The sequence below is a fragment of the Poecilia mexicana genome, unplaced genomic scaffold (assembly GCF_051168715.1).
Source record: "Poecilia mexicana isolate PSO_F unplaced genomic scaffold, ASM5116871v1 scaffold_10, whole genome shotgun sequence".
In the NCBI taxonomy this organism is placed as follows: Eukaryota; Metazoa; Chordata; class Actinopteri; order Cyprinodontiformes; family Poeciliidae; genus Poecilia; species Poecilia mexicana.
This window is the reverse complement of record NW_028263379.1, coordinates 20,090,181-20,115,148: the sequence shown is the minus strand read 5'-3', so window position 1 is coordinate 20,115,148 and position 24,968 is coordinate 20,090,181. Positions and strand designations below refer to the sequence as shown.

General features: G+C 41.4%; 1 protein-coding gene across 3 annotated transcripts in view; it reads right to left on the bottom strand.

Annotated features, from left to right (window-relative positions):
• Positions 1-20,631, bottom strand: part of fgf18a (fibroblast growth factor 18a) — a 39,095-nt gene extending 18,464 nt beyond the window's left edge. For 2 of the 3 annotated variants that reach the window (XM_015004180.2, XM_088009591.1), the window contains exons 1-2: positions 20,447-20,631; positions 7,533-7,615 (exon numbers count right to left, since the gene is read on the bottom strand). The gene's annotated coding sequence lies outside the window, so the exon portion shown is untranslated. Of the gene's footprint in view, positions 1-7,532; positions 7,616-14,472; positions 14,560-15,012; positions 16,883-20,446 lie in introns of those variants that run through there. The other variant, XM_015004178.2, reaches the window with a different exon arrangement.
• Positions 20,632-24,968: the final 4,337 nt, after the last annotated feature.

Genomic DNA, 24,968 nt, shown 5'->3' with positions numbered 1-24,968 from the left:
CATCACTGCTTAGATCCCATGGGTCCCTGCTGTTGGCTCAGTCTCCTGGTCTGCTGTAAGCTCTGCATTCAGATCTATTCTATTCTTTTCTTTTGTTCAAACTATCAAAAAGACCCTGTAAAATGCTTACTTTGTAATTGACCCGCCCCATTCATAATTGTTCTCCTTGATTTTAACTGAAAGGTTGAGGGTTGTTCAAATGATTTGTGATGAATTGATTTGTAAAAGTATATCTCTTAAATCAAGTCACCGGAGTCATAGCTCCACATTGCCTAAGTAGTCAAAACATTGAATGAATCACATCTCGACAGCTTCCAGAGAACCACTTATTTAAATTATTCTTTCTGGATCAATTTCTATATTTAGTTTGGTTGGTGACAAATGACTTATTATGAGGAAACTATTTTAAACGATAAAGCTGGCTGCTATTGGATATAAAAGTGACAATGGGAAATAAAAAAATACTGATGAGCTTGGGGCTCTGACGAGATCCAGCCACAGGATTAGGAATGTATTGTTGCATATTTTACAAGTATGGGTCTGTAAAATGATATATTCAACTCAAACATTTTTTTTTTTTGCCCAACATTCGGTCAGTAAGCGCAGACAAAGATTTCAAGAAGAGTAGTAAAAGTGAAAGTGATGAATTGCATTCTTGTCAACCACAGATTGTGTAATCAGAACATGCTATTGGGAAATATTGTCTTTGCAGCCCAGATGTTGAACAGTTAACTTTTTTTGGTTTCGTCCATGTAACCTAATAAATAACTCCATTGCTTGCTGGTACCCACTCTGCATGTGATATAATTGACTTACCTGTTGCTAAGCAACAGACACAATACCCCCAAAGCATTTGTGGTGATATCCAAAGTTTTTAACTACAACCATATTTTTTTCCACTTTTGGCGTTTTAGCAGTTTGTCAACTGCTCCATCAGAGAAAATTAAACATTGTATTTGTTTTATACAAATGTTAGGGATCAATGCAGGCCTTATGGCCAACCTATTCTTGGCAGGGAAGCTCGTGAGCCTGTCTCGCTGTTCTGTGTGTAAACCTTTCATCTGCGACTAACTGTGACCAAAAGAACTGTGAGAACGAAGACACAGGAAGCCGAGCAGCGATGCTTAAAGAATCTAAGCTTTCCAAGGATGGTTTGTGGCAACAGACTGGAGAGTACTTGCAAAGCACGTGAAGATAAGATCAGGCCAACAGCCGAGTATGTGACAAGCTATTTAAACTTTTGTGTGGACAGCCCAATCCTCACCAGAACACTTACTTCACCCAATACAAACTTTGGATCATTAGTAAAATGAAAGAATTAGCGGACAAGTAAAACAAGCAATCGAGGAGGAAGACAGGGAATTAATGAGGAGTGTGCAAAAAATAACTTCAACTCAAGATAAGAAAACTCCAAAGAGAGCTTCAGCAAAACAATTTTAGACTTTTGTGGTCAAGGGTAAAATATTTCTCAGGGTTCAAGTGAATGGACATTCAGATAGATGGATGTCCAGACAGAGCCAATGTACTGAACACATTCTTCAGTGGGTTCATTTTAGGTGCAAGATCTGCATCCTCCGTTCCTCAGCCCAGCCACACAAGCCTTCCACACTCCCTTAGTCTAAAACAATCCCTGTCACATTTCAGGTTTCTTATTTGGATCTTAGTTATATATCTTGGTGATGATCCACTGTTGGACACAACCATTACCTCCACCTTCTTCCTTCTGTCTCCCTGTTCTGATCCACTGGAGAAGGTTCCAGTGGTATGAAATCTAACCTACCTTTTACTATGTGTCCTGACTACAGACCTGTTGTTCTGACACCTGAGATTACTTATCACCATGGACTGCATGCATTTCATTCGACAAATTCTCTTTTGAAAGGGGAAAGCAGGCAGGACTAGAATAGCGCTTTATCAAGTCCAGGCCAGGCGGGTGAAGTGTCTTGGCCAAGGATGCAACAACTAAGACAGACGAGGCGGGGATCCGAACTGGCACCCACTACAGAGCGAACTCCCACCACTGCCATCACTGTCCAAGATCATGTTCTTTGAATTCTCAAGGAAGCCTGATTCACCACGTCAGGAACTCCAGAATACACTTCAATGCCTAACTGTACAACAGACACCGGTTTGCGAGACTGAAGAGTCGTCTGTCTGATCAGGTAATCAGCTGTACAGAAAAACCAGTGTCTGTACTCCCAACATTTTCTATGATTATGTACGCTTCAGACTTGATATGTGTGGGCAGTGTCTTCGTCATGTATATTGCTTTGAGTAGGTGAAGAAACTCTCGTCTTTTCTAGTCTGAAGATTTTCCAAAACAATCAATTTCTCATTGCTAAAAAGTACCTTGTAAATAAGGCGTCTTCACTAGAAGTATCCACACGAAAGCACTGAAAGCACTGAAAATGACAAACATTCCTATAAATTCTAGCTATTAAACTGAACCTTATCAGTTTTGCATTTGTAATGCAAAACTACTACATAATGCAACCTAAACCCCATCTTTATTCACATAAAGACCTGTAACCACATAAAGATAAGGATTATGTTGAGTGTTATGCAAGAGGAGCAGCTATGAGATAATCAGGGACATAAAAGTGTCTATTAGTTATATATGAAAACCCAATTATGCCATTTCAATATATTTTCTGATTTGAACCCATTTCAGAAATTTTTTTTTCTAGGGGTTCTTGAAACAATATTTCTGTCAAAATTCAAGGTTAAGAAAGTATCAATAATAAAACATTTGTGTACTTACAAAATAGTGCTTCCATGTGCATGGCATTGTCTATTCAGAGATAATCCAGTTTTCTCAAAAGAACTATTTGAAGTGCAAATCTCCATTTGCGAGGACTATTTGAATTGGATAAATCTGTCCTGTGGTTTCTCTATGTTTTACAGATGAGTTCTTCCTCTGGCAGTTCTCTAACCGTATTAGTTTTACATGTTTTTCCTATCTGATTCTCAATGTGTACAAAAAAAAAAGTTTCTGTGTTCAAGAAGAGACGATGAAGTCGTTCACCGTCTCAGCTAAGCAATGAATGAGAAACAGAACTGCAGCCCTGTTTTTCAACCAATAACTGTCACATTATACAAGCTGTATTTTCACCAATCAGCTAAAAATTACAAAGCTCCCCATGTCCAAAGTAGTGAGACTGGCTTATAAAATGACAGTGGTGCTGTGGTAAATGCCAGAGTGACAGCACAAGACACTTGTTTAGCGTGTGGTTGCACAGTGTGCACAGTAACTGCTTCTCATGAGCTTTTTTTTTTCTGTATGTGTATATTATGTACCTGCCTACACGTCCTCGCTTCACAATTAAGTTATTTGCTTGCCTTTTCTATTGAACTGGGCATAAGTGTGTGTTTTCAACGTGTGATTGTGTGCTCTTTGTGGGGTTGTTGGTGTTTTATGCCGGTTAGACGTTTATGATCAGTATTTTCCGGCTTGCATGACTTAGCGTGTGAAAATCCATTCACACCCAACATAAACACACACATACACACACGCTCCTGTTAATGGTGTGGATCTTGATGATATTCCATGTTGTGTCTTTTACTGTATGGTAGTCTTGGTAGTAATGCCGTGCGGGGGGAGTCAAGGCGGGCGTGTGTGTGTGTGTAACTGTCTGCATTTGTGAGTGCAGCTGCATGTTGGTGTGCATGGAATGAGTGTAAAAGACATCAGACACCACCGTTAATGGGCTTAATCAATGACAGATGAAATTCCTGTTGTTTTTCTCACCGCAGCACTGTCTGCTCCAATAGAAACACGGCACAGAATGTGCACTGAAACTCATGGGGATGACTGAGGTTGGAAATCTCACTTATGCTCTCAGCTACCATATACCTACACACTCACACACACCCCCACATGTATATATTCACAAACTCTGCGAGGTAAGGCTCCGCATTGCTCTGAACCTGCTAGCATTTTTATTTATTTTTTGCTCTGCTGCAGAGTTTACGGCTTTCGTGAAATATGCATATCACGGATAAACTGCGCAAATGCTGTTAACACACACGTCCCTATATTCACATGCACACGCATACACTTGCCAGAGTCCTCTCTGTGCTCCAGCTGGGGACCCAGCTGCAGTGATGTCATTGCTTGCTGCCACTTTGCTGATTGTGACTTTTATTGAAAGCAGAACACTTTGATTCAGCTTCAAGAGCAGTCACTCTGCACAAGCTCTAAAATAGATTGGATTCTGCGTGCCCCTATACACACAAGAGCCGTTGCTCATGTCATCTGCATACATGCGTGCGCAACAGGCATCGGGGTTGGACTGTGGGGGCCAAATCGCAGAAAGGCTGCATCCCTGCAAACTTGATTCTGTCAAAGTGAGGGATGAAAAGAAAGAAGTAGAGAGTGGAAGAGGTGGGAGCATAGATTAACAGTTAGCTCTTGGAGAGATAAGAGAGGCAAAGTTACGCAATGAGGAGATGTCTCCTGTTCCTCTCCAAGCTATCACCAAACACATTTCTTTGTCCCTTTAAGAATGTAAGTTTATGGCAATAAGCATCCACACCAACCAGACTGAAAACCCTGTGTATTCACAGCTAAAAGCCGTTTCATCTGAACTTCCCTTCCAATATTAATATTTGATTAAAAAAAACAGCATTTTTTCAGTAAAAAGGTTCCGTAAAACTCCACAAGACCTGCAAAGATATGAGAGGAGGCCCCAACAGTTTCGCCACATTGCGTTCCATCTGGAGTCGCCTTAGTTCCCCTCTTTTCTCCTGCTCATGTCTTTACTTCATGTCCTTACTGCCAGTGGCACAAAATTTAAGTTCTCAGCCCTCCATCAACTCCTCTACAAGGCGTTTCTGCCCATTCATGTCCCCAGACCCCATTCGTTTTGCCTTTTTCTAAACCTTTTCACTGTGTCCCTTTCACCGTCCCCCTTTCTCTGCCCCCCAGCCTCAACCCTCCTCCTCCTCCTCTCCTCTGTCTTGTATATACTCGTCTGTTGGCATGTCCTCTGTCTTTCCAGCCTTTGAAGGCTTTTCAGGCTGCTAATAAAAGACAGGTCCCCACCACAACAAAAGGGCTCAGCGCTGCCTTTGAATAAACAGTTTATTTCGCTTTTATTTTTTTTTCTCTCCCTCTCTCTCTTTCTCTCTCTCGCTTTCTCTCTCTCTCCCATCACACACCCAGACCCCCGTGCCTCACCCTCTCCGCCCCCGTGTATGTTTTTTTCGCTCTTGGCTAAGGGGGAAATATGTGCACTTGCTATGTTTTTTTTCCATGCGATCACAATGCTCTGGAACAGATTAACAGAAGACAGGGTAGGGATTGAGAGGGATGAAAAAGAGCAGGAGAGGCAGAAGTAGAAGAAAGCAGGTAACTGTGGCAACCTTGGCCCCGTCCGTCAGTTCGTCACTCAATCTGGCCGATTGTATCCTTGCACTGACCCACAGCATGTTGCATTTCGGGACACACATGCTCACCTCCCGTCTCAGCACCTTATCGCCTGTGCGCTGCCGTGCACTCCTACAAGCACCTGTAGTCTGTACACTGAAGCAAACTCCCTAAACCACATTAGTCCCTGTGTACACTGGCAACACCTGGCTTTTCCCAGTAGGGTTCAAATAAACATCTTGTTGAAGAGAGACCTGTTTTGTTGGATAAACTGGAACAACCCAGCTTTGAATCCGAGCATAATCCACCACATCCAGAGAAATCACGTCAAAGTAAAGTTGACAATTTGTCCTGTTTACATGTGTAGGAATATTTCTCTGGCTAGAAAGCACTTGTTAGGCACATTTGAAAAGGCGTATTTTTCCCCCAGAATGTAAATAAGTTCTCAGTTTGTTGGATCTGGACCCGCTGCGGTCCCGCAAGCTGGAAAGACACTCCACTACTGAATGAAGCCCCGACAGCTGGGCCAGGAGCAGGCTGTGCAGGGCAGCATGATCGCTCCAGCAGACCTAGACAAACATAAATATGCTTCAAAATACTTGAAATTCTTAAGGTGAGCCTAAATTTGTCTTATCAGACACGGCTAAACATGGATGAAAATCACCCGATAGATAATGTGTGTGTGAAGCATTTGAATTTATGTGTTTTCAGGAGCTCGAGGTGAATTCCATCTCTCCCCTGCCTGCGTTTGTTTCTCTGCTTGTTCCAACTCCAGAAACGGAGGCCCAAGTGAGACTGTAGCAAAACTGAACTCTGATCTGGAGCAAACTCACGGCCCCACTGCTTCACACCCCTTTTCACAGTGCCAGCTTGTTGCCTGTTTCAGGCTCATCCTCTTGGCTTCTTCTGTTTATCACCTACCTTTGCCTTCCTACTCCCTGCTCTTTTTCACCCTCTGACTCCTTCTGTCTTATTTTCTATGGAACAGGCAGGCTGTGGTGCTGTAGCCCCAAAGCTCAAAGTAAATAAATGGTCATTTTTCGGCCTCTTTCTCTTGGAAGAAGAATAACAGCTCGATGAGAATGTGTGTAAAGGTTTGTGTCAAGCATGTGTGTGTGAGCACATTTGTGTGCCAATGTGTACATAACTGTGTACGTATGTGTGTACAAAGCAGCAAACCACAGGCTTATTGGAGCTATTAGAGAGCTGGCTGAGCTGCTCAGCATAGCTGCACCAGATGGGCAACTAGGAGTAGACTCCGAAAACACACACTTTATACATACATGAGCACTTTTACAGAGACACATGGTGCGTATTAATGCTGACAGAATGACAGAAGGAATATTAATACCTACAATGCACACATGCGCATAAACAGACTTTGAAATGTATGCAAACAAATTGATTGCACAAGCATGCACTTGCGCACAGCTGGCACGCCGCGTCTGCCACGCGCTCCGCCGCAACGCTCCAAGTGAGTGATGGACGGCGTGAGGGTGAGGAAGGACGACACAAAAGAGCATCCCTTCATCTCTGTCGTTCAGCTAATCCTTCTCTTCTGTCACCCATTACGTCACTCTACCTCTCGCCAACACCCTCCAAACTCTCATCCTGCTCTGTGCGTCAGTCTCTTAACCTTTGCCGTTAAAGCTTTTTTTTTTTTGTACTTTTTTCCACAGAGATTCATCTTGGTTTCTATTTCCCTCTCCTTTGATTCTTTAGTTTGAAACAAGAACATTTGGTTTACGTAACAAGCACGGCCACTATGACTTGCAAAAGTATTCATATCCCCGTTGAGCCAGCATGTCGTCCTTATCGCATTTTAATGAACAGCAACCGCAAAGGTTTTATTACATTTTACAAGGATTTTATGTTGTGGATCAATAAAGGAAAGTGTTAGGATCATTTACAACAGAAAAAAAGAATGGCAAATTCCTGCATATTCACACAGTGACAACATTATGCTATGGAGATGCATCCTTCAACAGCTTCTTCTGCTAATCTGTATAGCTGTGTCCATCTTCACATAAACTAATGACTTTCTGATACCTAGCATGTGATCTCAGTTTCTTCATCCATACTAAAAAATATCAACTTTTACGCTACCACCCACTTGTTTCACATGATGGCGTGTTTAACCCCTAACCAGAATTGTGGCGTGTACCTGAGCCTTGGGTCTCAGAAGAAGCTGAGTGAAGACTTGGTGGACTGCTTTGTGGCAGTGTGGAAACAATCCTCTCATCTTGACTGCAAACAAAACAAAGAAGATTATTGTAGATTTCACACAATTCGGAAGTGTCAGATTTCCAGTGCAAGTATTATATGTTAAAAATACAGTGTTAATTCAACAACATGAGTGTTAGTTTCCCTAACACTCACTAAAGAGCTCCAAAGAGTTAAACAAAAAGCAATCCAGTCCAGTGTTGATTTCTAAATTAACTCCAACAGTCTAACTCAACACTCAGTCTTGTGTTGATTTAGAAATCAACAGACAGTTTCTCCCAAAATTGTAACATATTTGTGACATCACATCAGTGAAGGAGCAACAGATAGGGTAGGGGTTGCAGCAGGACCCAGGCCAGGACCTACAGGGGTCCAACATGGGAGGAGGACATGCATTCAGGGATGCAAATTTTCTTTATAACATCTGATAAGAACTGTAAAAGGAAAGCCCTCTCCTGTTGAAAACTGTCTACGTACCCCAGTAGGTTATATATTAGGGTGCCCAGTTGTTGACTCATGGTTGCTAAAAACCTTACCAGGCTGACTGCTTTTAATTTCTTTAGTAATTATTTCTGAATTGTATGCTTTATCTTGTAAACCAGGTGGGCAAAGTAATTTGAATGAATATGACAGTGACACACACAGGTGAGTCTGATTAATTTTGCTCACACTACTTTTTAAAATATTTATTTATTATCCTAATGTTTCTGCTATATTTCTTGTTTTTCCTTCCAGGCTGGAAGTCTTCCTCCTTCATGTTGGCGAAAACAAGAGCAGCACCAAAGACACTTCACCATCAGTGATCATAAGACCATCCATGGCCGCTTCCAATGAACTTTCAAAGCACACTTGACCTTCAGTGCAAAGTACCATGAATGAATGACCTTTGTTGTATATTGCCATCAGTGCTGTTTGATGTTTTTAAATAAAAGTAGATTACATACTGCAACTGGTGCTGGTGTTTTTGTAGCATCTGATGTGGCATCTAATGTCTTAAAATGAATTTTGGGATTATTGATGGCCAATACTTTTTTGGTGGGGAAAAAAAGGTTTTAATTGCTCTAGTGGCTTTTATTTGGTAGTAAATTGACAAAAAAAAAGTGAGTAATGAGAGAAGGGGAAGACCAGGAAGTGAACCCACGACAGCCACATTGAAAACTAGAGCCTTCATATGTGGGTTGTGCTTAACCCCTGTGCCACCACAGCACACCCTGCCAATAGTATGTCAAAACTCAAATTTCTATGTTAATATATAATTTACACCGTTCTGTGTTAGATTAACACGTTCATAGTGTTAACTTTTGACAATATACACTAGTGTTGGGTAGATTAACACTGAAGTGTGTTTGATTTCAACTACTGTGAGTGTTGATTCAACTCTATCACAAATAACACTTTCAAATGTGTAACTTCTACACCATCCAGAGTGGACCAATATAGACACTTTCAATGTGTTGAATTTAACTCTGTAGGAGTTGATGGAACACCTCCAAATTTGCTGTGCAGGAGAATCAGGGTTAGGTCAGGCACTATTTCCATCATGGAAGAAGAAGTGGAGGTGATGCAGAAAAATAAATACTGTGGTATTTCAACTGAGCAAGAGACTGGACTGGAGACTCGAGAGTAAAGATGTCCACAAGAAAGATCAGAGTAGACTGTACTTCTTAAAGCAGCTTAGGTCCTTCAAGGTTTTGAGCAAGACGATGTACGTCTTCTGCAAGTTTGTTGTCAAGGGTGATATCTCTTCTGCCGTCATATGTTGGGGGTCAGTAGCATCAGAGCCAGAGACCTAAAAAGGCTCAACAAGCTGATAAAGAAGTTTGATTCTGTTCTTAGTTGTATTTGGTCATAAATGGTTTTCAACGTGGAACTCTCCCATGTAAGTGAATTTTGTGATTTATTTGCACCTGCTGACATTTTTAAGTACTATATCTTTTTTAGCTTAAAGTCATATTTGTGGGTTAACAAAAAGAAAAAGTCTGTTTGTGCATTTTTTTTTATTTCAATAAGAAATACTCTGTAGGATAACGAAGCATCTGCTTCTACTACAGTAATGACTTTCTGATACCTAGCATGTGATCTCTTCCACTATGTATTCCTGCTGTGGTAATTTGTGCAGAATGTGGTTTGGCATTATGTTGATTAAATAAGCATGGCCTCACGTGGAAAAGATGGTGACATATGTTCCAACAAATTCTGTCTATATTGTTCAGTGTTCACAGATGTGCAGCTTAGTGAGCTGCCTTCTTACTTATTCTCTATGCACTAATCAATGCATCCTCATACCATCGCAGACTCTTGCTTTTTAAACTACTTGCAGGTGGTCCATATTCACGCCAGACTATAGGGTGATGTGTCCATGATGTAAGATGCAGTTTTCTAGTCTGATCCATGAAATCATTTTAAATTCGGCTCATCTGAAATGAATAACAAGTCCTGAGAACATTGATGTTCTTGGACAATTTGATCATAGTCACAGACTGTTGACTTGGTTTTGCTAATACAGCAAGTAAGTGCATTCCCTGGGCAGGTTTTAGACATTTTTAGTGAATTATTTCAGTTTTATTGCTGTAATTTCCACGTACCAGCATGTAACGGTATTCCAGAACAATTACCGTTTTTTTTCTCTCGTGGCCAACCATTGATTCAAATATTATCAAACTTTTAGTCTGATAAAACCTTATTAAAATGCTTCTATAGTAACACATTGTACATCTGCGATGCTTTTGTTATGTTGGCCAAAAAAAAGTCAACAATCTATATTTTTTTAACTTAAACTAAAAAAAAAAAATTACATTGTGGTGATCTTTTAAAAAACTGTTCAATAACAAACTAAGCATGTTAGATAAACACATTTTTTGGAAGAAATTTATGTGTAAATTATTGTATACAAAACTTCATTAAGGTTATGCACATTTGCCTTTTTAAAGGAAATGTATGCAATTAGTGATTTTTTTTACTCAATTAAAAATATTAAAATAAAAGTATTTTTATCTATAAGAACAGGAGTAGAGTCTCTCTTTCTTTGAAAATGTTTGCTGTATTTAGATAATTTTAATAAAATCAGCTTAAAACATTGAGCGCCAATATCTGCTTATTAGTAAAAAGTCAATGGATAGATATTGACTTTTACATCTTATTATTAAATAGTTCTTATTTGCTAAGAAATCATAGAGAACAGCTCATTGTTCTTATGATTTCAAAACCTCACTGTATACACTCTGCGGTTGTTTTAATCAGTCACGTTTGGCTGGGTAGTTAATAACACATTATTCACTGATGTGAGAAAGTCGGATGAATGTATTGTTTCCATTTACCTTTACTTTTTTAAGAAATACTGACAGAGAAATAAAACATTCTCTTCCAGTGACTTAGGACACCATTTCAATCCCTTGAACATTTTCACATTGTGTTACAGCTACAAACTTCAATGTATTTTATTGGAATTTTATGAGGTTTCCAAAGTGTTGTACAAATCAAAAGCAGAAAAGTGTCGTGCACAATTGTTCACAGCGCCCCCACCTCCCCACCTCCCTCAGAATCAGTAATGTGCAGAGTGTGTAAACTCCAGTTCTTCAGTTTTGTTGTGTGGAGCTTCCAGGTGTGTCTCTGGTTTTACAGAACATAATTAAGTAACTGAATTACGTCCTCCTCATGCAATCACGATCTACAGCGGCTGGGGCAGTCTGACCGAAGCGAGGCTACCATCTACCACCATCAGGCAATGCAAGTGAAGAGTCCTGCCCAAGGACGCAACAACTGAGACAGATTGAGCGAACTCTTACCACCGTCGCTGTTATTTTAATAGCAATGTTTCCATAAGCCCTATGCAATCTGAGTTCATTTAATCCTATAGTCATATTCAATAAACTGATATGTCCCAATAAATACAGTTAGTCATATTGAAAGTACCATTTCAAAATAACGTTTAAGCCGGTATAAAAGATACTTGTCATTAAACCCACATTTTTGTTTTTAAAAATAGTTTTATTGGTCTGATGAAATTCCGTAATTTTAAATGTCGTTTCATTACCTTTAAGTGGAAAATCAACATAATTAACAGAAATAAAGGTTTTCAAACAGCAAACTGTGTGTAATATAATGTGTTTTGCTCCTGTAATAAATGAACTTTTCAGTAATATTTTAATTTCTTGAATGAGTCTGTAACAGCTTTTAATTTTTCTCCCCCAGAAATCACAACAGCCTGTGTTGAGTTTCTCATTTTCTTTGAAATGTTCCCTTTTCTCTCTCTCCCCGTTAGCCAGCAGGAATTTACTACTAACTGGAGTGTTACCCCAGCAGCTCTCCCATTTGTCATCCATCAGGCGCAGCAGAGTTATTGGAACGTTGCAGTTGTGCTTCTCGTGGCGTGGATGCGGCCGGCGGGCACGTTCTTGGGGTTGCAGTAAAACAAGCGTCTAATGACACCCCCTGTAACCACAGCAAAAGGAAGGGGGGGCATGCATCACCAGTGCTAACCCAGGAAATGCCTTGGTTGGCCACAGGGTAATTGGGACTGTCCCATATAATTTGGGCAGCGAAGCAGGCAAGTTTGGCCAGAACTCCTGCACTTGTCTCTCCCTGGATGTTGGTCAACCGCACCGCGCCATATAATTGATAAAAGGAACGGAAAGGCGGACTTTGAGATAAGCTTTGAGTTTGGAAATTTGGAGGGGAAACAGTAGACAAAGAGTCTGATTTGAAATAAAAACTACGACTAGAAAGCAAAGGGAACCGTGGGACGTTGCGCAGATTAGAAGTTTGTTCTCTTAGATCTGCACGTATATCCAAATGTCACTGCAAGAGTTGAGAAAGTGAAGAGTGCCGCGTATATGGTGGGCATTATTTTTCCCTCGGCAGGTTCTCCTATGCTGAGGCAGATGGAAAATAGGAAAGGGGAGCAGGGGGGAATTCAGCTTAGTCAGGTCTTCTGGTGCGGCAGTGTACTCATCGCGGAGCGTGTGGATGTGTGTGTTTTCTCTTTCTGTCAGGTCCTCTTCACAAGCACCGCTCACTCTAAGTGAGGCAGACAGCTTGAAGACTAAAGAGTTCTTGTGATCGGGCCTGAAACCACAGGTGTGTGTGCGTTTGTGCGCAGACGCTAGTATCTGCATTGGGCGCGCACATTTTCGCTGCGTTTCTGTTTGGTTATATGCAGCAGTTGTTGAGCATCTTTTGTGTTTCAATGGACAAGTATGAGACAGGTTATGTATTTCAGTGTGTGTGTGTGTGTGTGTGTGAGGGGGGAGGTTTTGCAGTGTGTGTTTCAGCTAAATCTCGCTAAATACATAACTGTGCACTGAAGTGTGTTTAATGTCTCTGTTCTGTGTTTTTGATGGCTGCTTTGTTATACCTGTCTGCCCCTACAGACTTTACTCGCATTAGTGGCATTAGACGGGCTTGTTCCGCATGTTGTCTGTGTGTGTGTGCTCTGTCTGCATCTCCTTCACGTGTGTTTGTGAGCTCAAGGAAGAAAAAAAAAAGAAAAGAAAAAATGTGTCTGCTTACAGCACAGGCTTGTGTGTGAGCATGCATATAGAAATGTGCAAGAATGTATGTGCGTATTTCAAGCTTTAGGGGTCATGGGCAGGTCTTCATCTCCTGTGACCAGACCAGACAACAAGGAGGGAAGTGCCTTGCTGTGGAGCAGACGGCAGCAGTGTGCTGTGTGGCTGTCTCTGATCTGGGACATGGCCTTGGGCAGCAACTAAATGAAAAATGAAACCGCATGGCGGTGGGGTGAAATGTTTGTAAATCGGACACTGACTAAATCATGCTAAATGCAAAAACAAGCAGGGAGAATGCTTCTCAGCAGATCCCCAGCAGAAGAACAACCCCCTGAACTGCTTTTTTTTTTTTTCCCTCTGCCTTGTTCTGGTCCCAGTCCAAAACCAGTCTGCTCCGCACAAAAGCAAATCCTCCACCATTGGCCTCCCTTTATTTACCTTTGCTTTGTTTTCGCGATTTATCAGAATTAAGGGTTTTCAAGCTGAGTTTATGGTCACAATTGAATGCAGTTTTAATGTCAATAAACAACATATTTAGCAAGTCTTGTTGTTCTTCATCCTAGATTCTTGCGTAACGGTAATATGTCTAACAAAGCACAGATGCCGCATTAGCCTGAAAACATCTGCGCTACAGAGGGAGAAAGACATGGAGACGGACGTTTTAAGAATGTCCCAAACGTTTGTTAGGCCATAAAAACACACAACTTCAGGCTCATTGAGCCATAGAAACACACTGACCTTTGCCTGGACAAAGCTGTCATGTAATGTGTGTCTTTGGGACATCGGGTGCTGTGTTTCTGACGTGTGACTCATACGAGTAAAGAGAACCAAAAAAAAAAAAAAAAAGAACTACAAGAATTTGCTGTAGTGAAAACAAAAGGAGAACAAGAGTACAAGGTGTAAACTGTGATGAAACAGGAGATGAGGACAAAGAAAACAGAGAGGCGAGTCGAAATGGGGTGAGGCAGAAAAGAGAATGTGAACGTTAAAGAGAATATGAGACGAACAAGACCCCAAACGGATTTTTAACCTTTTATGCAGCAGCCGAAGTTAGGAGTTGTATAATTTGGGAAGGACTGTCTTTTGATTGTTTCCAGTATTTTCTGCACCAGCAGCAGACAGTCCCACAACCTCTGCACTGCTTGGAAAGTCCAATCTGACTCATTAGCAAATGATGCTTGCAATGACTGGGAAAACTCTGCTTCTGTTTAAACACAACTGGAATGATGAAATGCAGTCTTTTCTCAAATTGCCAGTGTGACTGAAAATTGCCAGTCGTTCAATTACTTTTATATTAGCACTGCGAAAAACTGGCTATTTGTCCGGTATTTATTTTGCAATCTAGCAGGTGTCAGGTGGGATGAGTCAGCATACCTCAACCCCTGCAGAGGGTAAAGCGGTTGCATACGGCCTATCTCAAGCAAACACTGGGTGAGAGGCACGGTACACCCTGGACAGGCCCTGAAACACACGGCAAAGTAAAATGAAATGGTTTTGATCTGGTCTTCAAAGGCTCCTTACTGTGTGTCCTAGATGTCCCTGCTCCAGCATAACTAATTCAAATGTTTACATTATGTCCTTAGTATGCCATCAAGTGCTGTAGACGCCTATCAATCACCCATTTATTTAAATGAGCTGTGTGGCAAAACAGAAATACTTAAAATATTCAGCGGATCCTGCCCGAGAACCAAAGTTGGGGACTGTTAGAATGGTCTAATCAAAGTCCAGCCATAAATCCAACAGATGACCTGTGTCGCAGGAAAGTTGATGTACATAAAAGACTGGCAAGGAGATAAGCATTCTTGAAAGAAAACCAAAATATGTCCTGTTTTTGATTTGACATCATAAATGTGGAAGAATGTGCTCTGGTCAGATAAAGTAAGATTAAACTTGTTGGTGAAGAGGGAAACTGACATTGCGTATCCTCCTGTGCACCATCACCGGGGTGTTTTAACATCGTGCTGGCGGGATGCTTTTCTTCAGCACAGACAGGGAAGCGAGCCAGAGTGTAAGGGAAGATGGATGGAGCTGGATTCAGGATAATGCTGGAAGAAAACCTGTTAAAAGCTGTAAAAGACAGACAGAAGGAGGCTAAAACAGAAAAAAAGGGGGAAGTAATGCTTAGCAGGACCGACAATGGGCTACTTTAGATCACAGCATAAAGTGCATTTCCACTTCAGGAATCGGAGTCGGTTTTAGGTGTAGTTTCCACTGCTGGAACCAGGGCCAAATCAGACAAAAACAAGTAGAAACCTATCCAAAAATGAGCCAAGGCAGGGACTTTTCACTTTCTGAACAAAAGGTGTTCTTGGTGGGGGAAGGACGCATTACATTTCTCAATAGTTGAATATCCCCAGCATTTTATTTCAGTCATCTCCCACTTAATCCTCTTATATGGCTCACATTTTCAGTTAATTCTGAATTAATTCGCAGGGATTCTGTATTTTTTATTTTTTTATTTTTTTTGCTTAGAAACATTTGGGGTCAAATACCCGATAAAATCCGCCCCGAGTATGGATATAAAGAGAAAGAGTGGCACTATCATTAAAGTCTTTTAAAAAGATTCTAAGCAGTAAAGTTTGAATATTTTACAGCGTTTTATTCTCTGCGATTCAGATTAAAGCGATTACCAACATCAGGGTTTTTAATCATCCGCCTGCTTAAAGTTTGAATGGAGCAGAAGTGCTACTGTAGCTGGAGGCTGTGTGTGTGATTATTCCTCCTATAAGGCATGCATCATAGGTTTTGATTCTGATTTTTCTGAGATGAATCTGGTTTCAACTCAGTTTAACTATGATATTTAACTAGTTAATCTGGTTTCCTGTCTTTTCAAGTTGCAGAGTCAGGACCGTTAATTTAAAACCTATTGAACGTACGAACCCATAGTTCCTCTGAGAACTTGGGTTTTCACTTCTATTTCTTGTTACATTCATCCATTCCTTCATTCATTCACTTTTCCGTTTCTATCTTTCAGAGTAAGGTACAATAACAATGGGGAAAAGATGAAAAGGTCGTAAAGAAGGAATAAATGAAACTCATCCACCCGTCCATTCACCATTCACCCTCTGCCTCCTTTACTCATCTCCTTGTACCATTGTTCCTCCCTCCTGCTTCCTCGTTTTCTGTCCTTTCTTCCTCTTTCATCTCAAGCCAGACGAGACCAACTGTAGCCAATTAGCATTTTTCTCCCTCTCCTTTTCTCTTTCTTCCCCTTCCTTCCTCTGTTTTTTTGCCCTCTTTCCTCTCTGTTGTGTAAATTAGATTTAAGGGCGCTAGACAGATTTTGCACTGTTTAACTTCTCTCTTTCTTTTTTTTTTCCCTCCCTGAGCTCCCTCTTTTTTGCTTAACATGAATAAACCTGCTGGCAATTAAACATTTATGGAACTGGCATGCCCCCATTTATCCCATCTCACTCCTGACTTTTTTCCCTCTCTCCCGCCCTCTCTCCCTATCCATTCACCTCTAACCTGCTTTTATCTCGCTCTGTCACTCGGTCTTTCTTCTTCTCCTTTCGCTCCGACACTCACATTGTCTCCGGCCTCCTCGCTTTCCAACACCTGCTGCGCAGGTCGCGCAGTCCTTTGCTCCCCTCCTTGTCCCACCTCATCCCTCTCTGTCTCTGGGTGGAATGGAGGACTGATTAGTAAGAACACATTCAGATTTTCCTTCCACATGCTGTGCCAGTGAAACAGCCGTGTGCCCGCTGCATTCAAGACAGCTGTGCCAGGGAAGAAGTGGTGTTTGAGTTTCTGTGCGCATTTGGTGTGTTTATGTGGCAACAGCATGACAATATGCTGCAGGGTTAAAAAAGCAGCAGACCATGATACAGTACACCCGTGCTCACACGGCTTAAATGACAAGCTGTGTGACTCGTTGTGCAGCGTGCGTGTGTGTGTGTGTGTGTGTGTGGCAGCTGACTGTGTCTGTACGCATGTTTCGTGTTGCAGGGATGTTTACGGTGAAGAGGGCATTCGTGATGCCTATAAGTAAATCCTTGGGTGCCACCAGTGGTTCATCAAGGTGCATGTACACGTATGTAATTTTGTTTAGGCTATGTCTTCTTAGTCGTGGGAACTCTAATTCTGTTCTTGCGGCCCAGATGTGTTGCACGGTGCTATGAAACCTGACCCACCCCCCCTCAACACCAACTACAGCAGCCCCCTCTCCTCCCTTGTCCGCCAAACCCGCCCAGAACTCTGTGTTAAGACACATGTGGAAACAATTCAGTCAATGCCCTGAGCAGGGTAGCCCTCACACACACTCTCTCACACACACACACACACACACATGCACACACACTCCACTCCCATACACACATAACATACACACTCGTTCCTTGCTCGCCCTTTTACATATACCATGCGCAGCCACGCAAACACCCCGACTGAAGCTCATTGCTCTCCTCTGTCCTGCTGCTGAGGTGCTCATTGCTTAGCGTTTGACAGTCTGTTAAAGCTGCTGTGATCCTAAACCCCTATCAGGTTTTCTGCACTCAATCAATAGGTCGTGTGGATCCCCTGGATTTCACAGAGTCTAAGAAGGAAGAATGTGGGGGGCTAGGCCTTCAGAACAATGTGTGCAGACTGTGAATTTAAGGACGTTGTAACATCGTAATTGTGTGCAGCAGGTTAGCTTCCGACACAACGCCGTTAAAAGGCCGTCGCTTGCCTTTTGATGCATCCGTGATGCCATTTATAGTTTCTCATTGAGACAACTCCTGTGTTTGTATACTCACAAAACACATGCGTGGTGTCAAGACGCATGCTTTGCCTCCTCACTCACGATAATGCACCTCAAAAATGCAAAAGTGGATTTGTGTTTACGAGGACTTTAACAAGACATTGACGGAGATAATGTGATATTGAAACTCAAGTCTGTCTCCCAATGTGATAACTATTAGCTGTCGACACGTAATTTGGTGAAGAAAGTGCAAGCTCAAATTAATTACAAAAGAAAACGCTGTTTTCAATGCAATCCTGCAGATTTAACTGCTTGTATTTCCAACTTAACAAGTTAGATGGCTAACCAGAGGCACATGTTGTTAATTTAAGCTCCCATCTTCAATAAAAGGCAACACATGGACTGCGCTATGTGTGTGCTTAATGTTTGACACTCGATACTACCGCAGTGGACTTTTATTTTGAAGAAAAGAAGGAAGTTTCCGTTCTTAAATTGCCCTGTTGTGTTGACCGCACTGAAGATGCTTCCTCGTCTTAAATTGTTTATGTAGCTGCATTTTAGGTTCTCTCTAGAAAAAAAAAACCTGCAACAAACAAAATACAAACAATTTGTACGTTCTGTGAGAATAGAGCAACTGCTGGTTAAAAAAAATTACGTGATCCTCCGCTTCATATTTCTGCTATACTAAATGACTCTTCTGAGTTTTTTTTTTTTTTAAGTGATTTTTCATCTCAAGGCAAGAAAACAAAATATCACCAGGCTGGAATTTCAACAAAGGATCTTCTTGCTGCAATATGTTTCAAACAGTGATAAAAAAAAACATGTTAGTAAGGTGCAGAATTGAAAAAGGCAGAGGAAAACAACGATTCCTTCTTCAAGATAAAGCCTGCAAGGGAAGTTGACAGCAGACAAAGAAAAAATGACATAGCCTAATTCAATTTGATATTGGTTTATATTTATATCATTGTTATTTTAGTTCAAAGGTGCAGAATGTACCTTTTTATTTAAAAATGTTTTTCATTTTTCTTATAAAATATGTAAATCATAATGTTTTACGTATTTTATAAAATATGTAATAGATACTTTATACACCCTGCTTTTAAAAAGAGGTGGTTGCTGGAGGCATCGGTTTCAGAGAGCACAGAAAGAATCAGAGGTCAACAATTAAATATATTTTGGCACAAAATAACAACAAGCTGTTTTTTTTTTTTGTTTTTTTTTAGCAATGGTTTATTTATTTTAGCAATGGATCTAACTTTTTTCCATCTAATGCAAACACGTATCTGGTGTGCATGTAGGCCTTTCACAATTTGCTCTAAAATGCTTTTATTGGGATTTATATAAGGATACAACTAAGAGTGAGGAGAAGAAATAAGAAGAGAAAGAAGAAGGTGGACAACTGGAAGGGAGCTGTGAAGAACATAGAAATTTATTTGTAAAAATTATGAAAAGCATTCTATCATTTTCCTTACACTTCACAATTATGTGTGTTGGTTTATCACAGAGAATTTCTAAAAAAAAAATAATAATAATAATAATAATAATAATACAGAGATATTAGCGGTTTAAATGTGGCAAAACATGTAGTTAAAAAGTTAAAGTAGCATGAGTCCTTTTTCAAGGCATTGCACATCCACTGAAATACACCATACCCAGGTTAAACCTTCATGTGTCAAGATCACACCCTTGTGGAACCATTGAAGCATTTTAGCACAAAACATCCAGGCAGAGCTACAATGGGAAGGTTTATATCAATGTGTATTCATGTCAGACTGTTTCAGGGCAGCTGTGGCTGCAATCCAGTAGCTTGCCACCATTTGTGTGAGAGTGTGTGTGTGTGTGTGTGTGTGCGTGTGTGTGTGTGTGTGTGTGTGTGTGTGTGAATTGGTGACTTACAGTGTTAAGTACTTTAGTGTCCTCTGAACTCGATAAAGCTATGCAAGTACAGGTCATTTGCCATTTACCATATAGGACTGGCCTAGTAAAAATTTTGCATGTAATCTGTCTGTGAATATGTGGCAAGACATCAAATAAGATGTGCAGATTCTCTCCAAACAGCCTGGCTGAGCTTCTACAGTGTAGTTTTTAATGCAATACAGACTCAGAGGCTGAATACATTAGTAACCCACTCTTTTCTAATTTATATCTGAAAAGGGACACTATAACTATAACACTATAAAAAAAATCTGTGTTTTTCTTCTTGCGCCACATAAAATTCTAGTATAATTGAGTGATGTTTGTGGGTGATGTGAGAAAATGTGGAAAAGATTGGTTCTGCTTTTCCTTTAATAAAGGACAAATGATGTTTGGTTTCATTCGGAGCAAAATGAGCAATTTATTGAGAAATTCATTAGTGTGGGATTAAATTGTTATTGCAAGGTCACAATTTATTTGGTTTTTGCTTCTTTTTAAAATCCCTGCTAGCTTAAAATGTTACGTTTTTCGTTGGACTATTAGCCTCGACTAAAATGCTAATCAAGTGGCGTGAAAAATATTTTAATGTTGAATGTAAAGAGTTTTAGGAATTAAAATAAGAGTTCAAGAAGTTTTAGAAATAAGCTTTGCAGACAGAAGAACAGTGGACATTGGACCTTACATTAATTAATGAGCAAAGAAAAGGTGAACCACAACACGGCATTGAAAAGCACATTTAGTGGCTTCACTTACCAGTGGTCATTATCCATAGCACCCAGTTGCACCCTGTAACCCGGTTCTTTCACCACAACTTCGGAATATTCAGGGGGAAAAAAGCAAGTAAAACAAACAAACAAATAACATACGACCAACTATGCTCAGCAAACATTTCTTAATGCTGCACATATTCCTGACACTGCCACCAAGTGGCCGACCAAGCAACAACATGTGCAAAAAGCCCAGTAACTCATGAGGCCTGGAGAGTGCCTCAACGCTTTCAAAAAATAAAAAATATAGCAAAACCGAAGGCAGCAACTCCCAGCAAAGTCAGTAATGACCAGGGAACAATGATTAATCTGCCCTTTTTCCTTTAGCAAATGATCAAGCGCACTTTAAAATATTATCAGAAAGTGTGAACGTGCTGGAGTGTGTGTGCAAGGTCAGGAAAGAGGACAGGCTGGGTTGTTTTTGATGTAGCCAAAGTGCAGAAACAAGCCCATTTTGGTAATTTAATATTTCACTCCCTTCACATCTGGAGCTCCATGTAAAAATGGAAAATAGAGGGGTGGGATATGAGACTGACATGGAGCGAGGGAGGAAGAAAGAGGAGAGAAAAAAATACACCCTCTTCTCCACACATCTCGAGCTGTTCCTCCCTCCCCATGCCTGCTCTATGACCACATAGCTTGTCCGCGCACATGCTTTTTTCACACTAACATTGAATGCATTCTTGCTGCATGGACATGTACTTCTTGTCTTTTTTTTCTTCTTCTTCTTTCTTTCTTTCACTCCACCAGAGCTCTCTCGCACACACACACACACACGCCCACACACACACCCCCACACACACACACTCACACACACACACCACTCTGGAGTGACTGGTGTTGTAAGTTGGCGTGAGCGTTTAGGTGATCTGGGTGTGATTACTGCTTGGCTCTCCGACAGCTCTGATGATGACATTCAGCGCTTTGAGCTCCTCTGGCTTGGGCCTGCTCCAAACACAACCAGGGAGTACACACTCTACCTCTCAACCATCCATTTATGCAGCCCAGATAAACTGTAACACAAATGTTTTACTGAACCTAAAGCATGTTCGATTTTTATTAGGAAAAATATATGACTTTTATTTTCTGTGCCTTCAAAGATTCTACTGTTTCCTCCCCACACCCCCCACTTTTTTTTTTTTTTTTTGGAACCTTTAAAGCTCAAGTTTAAGAGCAACCTGCTTCTCTATTCTTTAAACCTTTTCCGATTCCTCCGCCTCGGTCTGCGTCCCATTTATTCCAACTGTCTGCTTGCCTCATTTAAATGCCAAGCTCAGAGAGCAGCTGTGTGTTGGATCGTTGCTATCAAGACCAGAGTCAACATATGCACACACACCATTTCTCTCAGTGACGGGGCCGTGTGCCCAGATTGTGTTAATCCTTACTGTCCTCCACACATTTCTCTACACCCATCAACGTCAGCGCCGCTTTGATGAGGACACACACACACATATGTTCGACTCTCCATCATTATCATTGTTTCAGCTGGAGAGGAGTCAGCGCTTTTGTTTGTAATTACAGGGGTTTGAAGTGAGAGGGAAGAATTTTCAAGAAGAGAGGAGTGGATGGAAAAGAGAAAGAGCAGGTCAGAAAACACACACACACACGCACACATACACTAATGTGTCTGCGACATATTAGTCACATTTTACCGTAATTGTTGTTAGACCCCATCCCACACTTGTAAAAAGAAGAAAAAAGAAATACTCTGGGAATGTGCTCTGCAAGTGGATGCCTTCCAAGGTTTTGTCTGGTGTGTTCAGGCACAAAGGGCGAACGGAGCGCTGCAGCTGGCTGGTATGGCTTTGAAAACACTGGGGCTTTGGGTAAAAGCCTGCTGCACTTCCTAAACCCAGAGCTTCAGTTCGGATTGACCCCATCAAAGCAGAATTGATTGTATCGTTTGTAGACGTGCTAAACAGCTTTCAGCCAAAGTCTTTCAGTTTCCTTAAAATCTAAACGGATCCCTGAAAGCCAAACACAAAGACAATCTGAGACCAAGTCGACTTCCTCCCATCTGGAAATGTGTTGATAAGACAACCTGAGGATCTAACAAAGAAAACCTAAATGTTTTACGGTACAAACCTTATGAATTACCAACAGAAAGGATAAAGGAAAAAAAAAAAAAAAACATTTTCTCAGAAGTACGAAGTGGAGATGTGTTCAAAAAACAGCAGTGCTGAACGATGACAGGCACGTGGCACGCTGCAGCATCCACACAGCTTGCTGGGATCCCTCAGGGTTCATAAAACATAAGCCTCGTTAAAGCCAGCGCCCCCTCTGTGACAGGCAAGCCAAGTTCACAGTTCAGGGATAAGGGACATTTGAGTAAATCACAGAACAAGTGAAACTTACTCAAGTAAACAAAACTTCTTCTCACCAGCAACTCTGTAAGGAGTTTTTCTACACTTCCTGAGCTGATCTACCTTCTTATCCTCTTTGATTCTCTGACTCTTGAACGTTTTTACAACTCCTGGTGCCCCCCATTACAGCAAATCTTTCATGCATCTCTATCATCCGGCCAGGAAATGTATTGTGGAAAAAAAACAAAAAAAACATAGCCCCTTATAGAAAAAAAGAATATGGCTGCCCAGCATATGCAGAGCCCGCTTGCACACATCCACAAACGCAATTGGCCTCAAACTCACGGGGCTTTGGGGAGGTGTGCGACCCATGTGCGTCCTCTCTTAACTCCCAGTGTTGCCCAACAGGGAGTGTTTGTGTGGTATCCCGGGGTAACTGGTAGAGAGGGTGGGGGGAGGCTGATGTTGGGAGGCAGGGCTACAGCCGCACGTTGAACTCGGGGTTTGTTTGCACTTTCATTGCTAAAATTGAGCGTGCATGTGTCTGCAGAGGACGCAGGTGGGCTTATGCACAATGTCACTGAGCAGCTATGTTTGCACATGGCTCTGCGTGCATGCATATTTGAGCGTGCATGCGTGTGTCGGAACAGAGAGTGTTGTTTGTCTACAGACTAACTGTTACTGACATGCACAGACTGACTACCGGAGTCAAAAAGTTAAATGCACTCTATGCTCCTTTCTCTCCTCAGAGACTCTCTCTTTCTGCCTCCCTAACGTTCTCTCCTCCCATTTTTTATTTTCTATATTTTTCACTCTAACATACTTTTTTCTCTCTCCCTGACAATTTCTTTCTTTTGCTCCCTCCTCCTTCCATCTCTGATGATTTTAGCAGAGGTGTGACTCATTGGGCATTGAGCCACAATGTCAGGTAGTGAGGGGAGGGGGGGAATGAGGTGGAGAGAAAGAAGGAGAAAATGGGGAGAGATTTAGAAATGGGGGGAAGGCGAGTTGTTTTAGAAGCTGCGAGGTTCGCGGTGTGTGTCTTTAGGTATGATAGTCCGGAGATATGAAAAAAAGAAAATGAAATGTGCAAAAGGAAATAAGTGAGAGAGAATGAGGGAGACATGGGAGTGGGAGGGGTATACAGTGAGCACAGGGAAAATAAAAAAAAAGGAAGGGAAATGAATAATTTCTGCAAACGGTTTTCGTCATTTTTTTTCCCTCTCCCTGCATGTTGTGTTGTTCATGTTTTGCCCATGTAGCACGGTTTACGAGCTGACCAATGTGTTTATGTGCAAATATTTTCCTCCATTCATGAGTTTTATGTTGCTAATCACCAGAGTGTCATAACACAAGCCCACCTCCCAGTATTTCTGGAGAAGTAGAAAGGTAGGTGGAGGAGGGACGTAGTTGGGAGAAGGTTGCAGACAATGAAACAAACTAGTAAGAGAAGAATTGAGAGGATAAATTAAAAAAAAAAAAGTTATTAATAAGATGCGCTTTGAGAAAGATTTCTGCAGGCACGATCATGTTCCTGCAGCTTGTCAGTCAGCTGTTGCTGTGTACCCTAAGGCAGGGGCTCTCCACACTCATCTCACCCTGGCACTCGCCCACACACACACACACACACACACACACACACGCAAACAACCACACGCACACACACATGGTTTTGGCTGACGTAATGGACGGTCTGTGCACTTTCATGTGATGAGGCATTTACTTGGTGATATTGTTTAATTTTCCCCAAAGGTCAGATCACCCCGAGAACATGCTCGCACGCTCACATACCCACAAACAAGATCTTTTGACCGCTGACTTCTGTTCTCAGTAGAAACTGGCTTGGTTCCATCCATCACATCTCTGTTTCCCATCCCCTTCCCTTTTTTCCTTCCTCGTGTTTTTCTTGCCTACCTCCAATCTCAGATCATCTTGCTGACAATCAGGAGACAATGATCGACCGTGCAGGATCCAGAGTGGAAGCGTTATCGCTGCTGGTTCACGTCAGTGAATAACCAAACACTCTCATCGTGTTTTTTTGTCAGGTTTTCAGGTATGACCCGGTTCAACTCCCTGTGGCTGGTCTCAACACCGCCCTCTTCAGGTCATTTGTGTTATTGAACAAATTCACTCTGGGCATTTTATTAGATACACTTTGCTGTTATTATTGTCCCATTTTTTTTATTATTTAGAACTGTCTCTGTT